General features: G+C 37.0%; 1 long non-coding RNA gene across 1 annotated transcript; it reads left to right on the top strand.

The window, feature by feature from the left end:
- The first annotated feature begins 241 nt into the window (after positions 1–241).
- Positions 242–3,525, top strand: LOC106492863 (uncharacterized). The gene is made up of 4 exons (XR_001294059.1): positions 242–294; positions 2,042–2,129; positions 3,311–3,372; positions 3,499–3,525. It is a non-coding gene; the product is annotated as an uncharacterized lncRNA (long non-coding RNA).
- The last annotated feature ends 2,455 nt before the right edge of the window (positions 3,526–5,980 follow it).

Raw genomic sequence — 5,980 nt, 5'->3', positions numbered from 1 at the left:
AAGGGGAACATACTGTCAGTAAAAGAGGCTTTACTGAGTCGAATACAGCCATTATTTAAATGATTTGCTAATTTATTGAATATCCAGAGGGAGAATATAGAATATTTGGGGATAAAATGCATTTTAATTATTTTTCCTAATTACATTTCTGTGTTTTGAATAAATATTTCAGAGACTGAGAAAAGGAGAAAACAGAACAAAACCCCTATAACAAAAAAGAAGGTACAAATAAAACAAAACTGCAAAATATGTGAAAGATCATAATTCTCTTATCAAGCTGGCAACCGGTGACGGGTAGGTGTCAAAAATCAAGACTACTATTTACCTTTATAGTGAGGCCCAGAATTGGCCTGCTGCTTATATTATACTTTCTTCCCTAAACAAGATTCCTGTGACCATCCTGTGAAGATGAAGCAGGAGGTTTCTTTTGTTCTTTTTCAGCATTGCTTCTTATTTAATGAAAATAAAAGCATGCAAAATGGCCAAGCAAATGAAAAAAAGCATGCCAAATTTAAAATAAAAATTATCAATGGTTGCTAAAGGATAATGATTTTACAGTGGCTTGAATTGTGCTTCATTATTAGTTCATACCTAGTAGACATCTAAATCCCTAATGACAGTAGCATTGAGTTGAAATCTTGTGAACTGGGGAAATGATGCAAATGTATCTCTGGGCAGTAGCGTGTGCACTCTAGATCCACATGAATAGCAAACCCTTGAAGTTCTAGAGTTATAGAGCATGAAAAAAATTGGAAGAGGTGAAGAAAAGAGCCACAAAAATAACTTGCATGCTGAAGAAAGTGAGTTATAATGAGAGTTTTAAGGAATTCAATCTATTCATTTTATTAAAAAGAAGATTAGAATGTGACTTGATTATAAAGCCCAAGTACCTGCATGAGGAGAAAATAGTGGCCTCTGTAATTTAAGACAGAAAAGATTGACAAACACTGATGGCAGGAAGTCAAAGGCATACAAATTTCGAAAAGAAATTAGGCCTAATTTTTATCACTGAGAGCATGGAAACATTAGCACAGATTACCAATGCGATTGATGATTTCTACACCTTATGAAGTCTTCAAATCAATGCTGAATGTCTCTCTGAAAGATTTGATTTATCCAAACAGATTTCAGGACTACAAATAAGAGGAGTTGCATAAAAGTTAAAGACATTTGTTATGAAAGTGGTGGTCCTTCTGACCTTAATTTTTCTGAATTTATTAAAGAGAAATGTTAGATGACAGATGAATCACTATTTTGAACTGCCTGTTATTTCTATTCTAATATTTGGCATTTCATATGGCTACTATTTGCTTATGATTTTCAGTGGGAAAATTAAACTTTGTTACATCATCTAGTATATTTATTATAAATGATTATATAATTTTAATACTCCTTTTCTTTTTCATGGAACAGAATTTAAATGTCGTCTTTCTCCAGTATTTTCTGATCTGTTTGACCTACCTTGATCAATCTCTGATTTTCCAGGAGCGTCATATGGCCATTCTGGAAAGAAAGCTCCTCTAAGTCACTGCAGAGAAACATGATACTTTCCTGCCACCTGGGGAGGTGACTGCATGGTCACCGGTGATGACCAGTGAGTCACCTCCCTTAGGTGAGGAGCGAAACATCTTTTGTTCACCGGGCTAGAGGCCATGGACTCTGACTCCCCTCCTGCCTGATCCTACCAGGACGTTTTAATGTACAATCAGTCTGAGGAACAGACAGGGGGTGTTAAATACAGATTGTATAAATATTTCCTTTAAATATTCTGAGTATGATAAAATACCATTCCTCTTTCTGATAAATATCACTATGCACACATTCTAGCATTTTGTAGGCACTGGGGTTGTTTTTCTCTTAATATTAGTGTGTTTGATTCTGTGAATTTTGACATCTCTATTCTTTTGTCTGACAAATCTGTGCACTGACTTGTAAAAAAAAAATCAATATTGTTTTCCCTGGCACTTTCTCTGCAGTTGAGTTGATTTATTATCACAGTTCCCTTTCTCCTCTTTTTATCAGTGTGTTTCTATTGATTTAGGGTTGAGTACCTGATAACATCACAGGGTATAAGACACACAGAGAGTTTCCATGACCTTATCCCCTTTGTGATCTTGTCCAGAGTGACGGTGAGCCATGGCTATAAAGTGAACAATGATATTATCCAGCCTGTGTGATCAGATTTATGTTCTATTATGTTTGAAATAAAGACAAACTAGAACTAAGGACCAAAGTTTGGATTTGTGTTTAAACTGTACTTGACTGATTTCTTGGTGACTAAAGGGAGAGTAAACGTCCGCTGAGTAAAACTTAATTTGCCTGCAAAGAGGTATGTGTTGGAAGAGCAGTGCAGGCCATAATCATTGCAGGATTAAAACCAAGCGTAAATGTGAGCTTGCTGTTGCTCATTAAAAATGTAACTTACTGTTGTTTCCATCAGCTACATATATCAAGGTAGTGCTTAAGAACCCTAGCAAAAGCTTAGAGCTACGTTGTCCTAGACACCATATGGACACAGAAAAAAAAAGCAAAGAAAACCACAGTCAGCATTTCCAAACGGATACAACTGAAGGCTGCAACAAGTAAATGTGCTGTGAGCATGCTGACAAGTGTGAACACGCTAATGCAAACAGAAGCCATGTTCACACAGGGGCATTTGGGAAGAACGAGTCAACTGAGTTTATTAAATCTGTGTCTAAGGTGGCTACAGCAAATTAAAGCCCTTTTATTTATGGAAGAGAGCATCCTCTTGTTACCACTTCTGCTTGTTGACATTGCTTCCCTCCCTACCATACTGGTAATCTCAGACCACTCCTTGCATTGCCAGTGGGGGGTTGCCATTATTTGCAGGCATCATGAGAGAAATGTGTTTGAAGGAAGGCTCCAAAGCAGGATTTTGCAAAGGGAGTTTTCTTACTTAGAGGGAGCAGCAGTGAGGAAATGACAAGTCCTTGACAGAAAGGTATACATATGCCTGCTTGAGGCTGCTGGGGGTGGAATTTAACAGCAAAGTAAACTCATATGTGCTAGAGCAGGGCTATAGGGTAAAGTCTAATAAGAAAGGCAAAATAATGTACAGCTCAGACACTGAAAAGATGCAGAAGTGTGATGATATAGCTAGAGAAATGAGGGAGGAAGACATTCCTAGAAGTCATCCTGAGCAGACTTAATATGATTTGGAGATCAGCCTTTGGCTAGACCACATCAGAGGAAATGATGAAAGCAAAAAGTTGGTTTATAGAGCTACAGACTGTACCCTAACCTTGCGCTATCTCCCCTTACTTTTCTTGTTCCTTCTTCTTTCCTGCAGGGGCTTAGGAGATTTGGCAGCAGGCCAACGGGCTTGGCAATAGAAGGGACAAGAAGATGTGGGTGAGCAGTATTGCCAAATCCCCAACTCTGTTTCTTAATGATGTCAGAAGCCTTAGGCTTGCTTAAGCTCTGGCTGGAAAAAGTAAGTCCTGATTGGCTTTTCTTTATTCCTTACTTCTTCTTCAGAGTGAGAAAAGGAGGAAGAAGGGAGAGGTCAGTAGCTTTGGTCTTTTCCCCTATCTTTTCTCTCCCTTGAGAGAGAGAGAGAGATAGATCTGTTCCCTCATCTTCTGCTCTTCTCGGCAGTTTCAGGTCTGATGTGGAAGAAGGTGGGCTGCAGGCAGCTCAAAGCTGGAAGACGAACAGATCTAGAGGTGAGAGGACAAGTATATGTGGAGGGTAGGGCTATTTAACTGGTTTCAAAGCAAAAGATATATGTGGAGCTGCAATTGGGCTGGATTAATTTCTTTGCAAGGTATGTTTACCAGGGCTTCATATGTTTAGGTGGTACTCAGAAGCAGCAACTTATCCAGTTAGACAGACAACCAAGCCCTAGTTACCTAAAAGCAATCACTCTCATGCCAAAGTATATCCTTTTGCCTACATATATTTCATCAACCCTATTGCATTTATCAGCCAATGTATTATCTTGTAAAAAGAGACATCAAGTTACTAAAATATTTTAATTTCCATAGACCCATATGGATCAACTGATACTGATACTGATCAACCCATATTGATTTTATTTTCCCAATTAAATTCTTCCTTAGGAGTCCAGCCACTGACAGATATATATTTCCTCTACTTTCCTGTTGACTCTTTTAAGACATTGGAACTCAAGGTTTTCTTTCCATCCTTTGGAACTTCCCCAGCAACTCAACACATGATGTTCTAGATAGTTCCTTAGTCAGTTCTTTTACAAATTTAAGTGCAATTTTTCCAGACTTGTTGAATTAATATGTATAGTTTTAGCAGTTAGCTTTTAACATCTTGCTTAAGTATGCTGGTGTGGAAAGCATTCGTTCACCATCACATAGTGACAGCATCTGTCCTTTTTCCAAATATTGAGCTATAATTTTCTGGAGGTCTTTAACACTGTGAGATTTCTTTCTGTCTTAATTTTGTAAAAATATCCTTTTAAACTGTCCTGATCTCTGGCACAGTGATGGATTGGATTGTTTTGCTTTCCTTACCTTATCAGTTTTCTACAATTCCTCCATTCTGATTTTTATTTATCATCGGCTTCTTGTTTCTTTAATCAGCAAACAATACTTTGATAGCTGCTCTGATACCTACCATGTTGGGCATCTTTCTTAGTCGCTTCACATGGAAGTTTTTCAGGCTTGTAGTAAAATGTTTTTAAACAGTTCCCAGTTATCATTCAAATTTTCTGCCTCAATGGCCCAATGGACACTGGGTCCATACTGCCCAATGGGTCAGGCATAAGGCTAAGAAAGACTGGACACTTTGAGCTGGCCAGGGCCAACTAACTACCGGCTAACTAACTAATGAGGAATTAGCCACTTATAAACCCATGGACAGGCAACTGGAATGAACTCTGTCACTGTAGGTACTAAAGCAATGGCTATTCATTGTAGTAAATAATGTCACAGTCCTATCACATGTATTATTCCATATTATTCAAAATCATCATTTCCTTAAACTGTGAACTGACTGAGATATGGCTATGCCACTAGCTACAAGTTATATATTCAAGAATTATTTTTATTTATCAGGTTACAAAAGAAAAGCTAATAGGTGAACAGAAATATTATCCCCCTGGAAATGTTGATATTTCAAAATCAGTTTCAGTTTTCAGCTGGAGCATAGAGTCAGAACACTGAAAGGTCTGACAAGTTTTAAAGTGAATGTACAAAGAAAATAATCTGAGAATCTGAAAACACACAATCTGACATTTTGAAAAAAAAAATTTGAGGTACTTTTTAAAATGAAAAATATTTAATTTAAAAATGCCAACTCAAAATTTTCATCTTCATTTATATTATCTGAACAGGAATGTAAAGAAATATTTATGGGAATCAGAATTTTGTCGCAGAAATGTTACAGTTTTGTGAAATATCTTTTTCTGATGTTCTGAGATTTTTCCACCATTTCTGCCCCCGCAAAAGCTGTATGTGTGTCACTTACACAGAACACATAGGATATCTAGTGCAGCTGTAGGCACTTTTGTACAGAGGCAGGGTGGGAGGAAGATCTCCATAAACAGGTTTTGCTGTTAGCTCAAGAGGAGGCAGTACTAGCAATTGGCTAATAAATTATATTGATAATCTCAGAGCATTTGGAGTGAAGTTGGAATAGGGGTCAAAAAGTATTACTGCTTGTTCTGTGAAGCTGCATTTTCCAACTTCATTAATGCATATCCATATGCAAGATCAGTGTTCTATCCTCCAAATTATTCAGTTCTAAAATGAATAATATTTATGTTTGGCATATTGATATGAAGCAAAAGGGCCTATATTTTTCTTAACATAACTAGGCTACACTGATTTTAACAATAAAAAGACAAAATTTAAAAATAATATCCAATAGTATTCTTGTCTTTCTGTTTGCTCAGAAAGCCATCTTCATTTGCAGGCAGCAGAAGTTTAAAGCTATATCACTTTCCTCTCACTGGTGAATTAAATTTCAAGGATTTTTTGTTTTTCTC

This window comes from Apteryx mantelli, chromosome 2 (assembly GCF_036417845.1).
Source record: "Apteryx mantelli isolate bAptMan1 chromosome 2, bAptMan1.hap1, whole genome shotgun sequence".
Taxonomy (NCBI): domain Eukaryota; kingdom Metazoa; phylum Chordata; class Aves; order Apterygiformes; family Apterygidae; genus Apteryx; species Apteryx mantelli.
The sequence above is the reverse complement of the archived record's forward strand: the minus strand, read 5'-3'. Positions and strand labels throughout refer to the sequence as shown.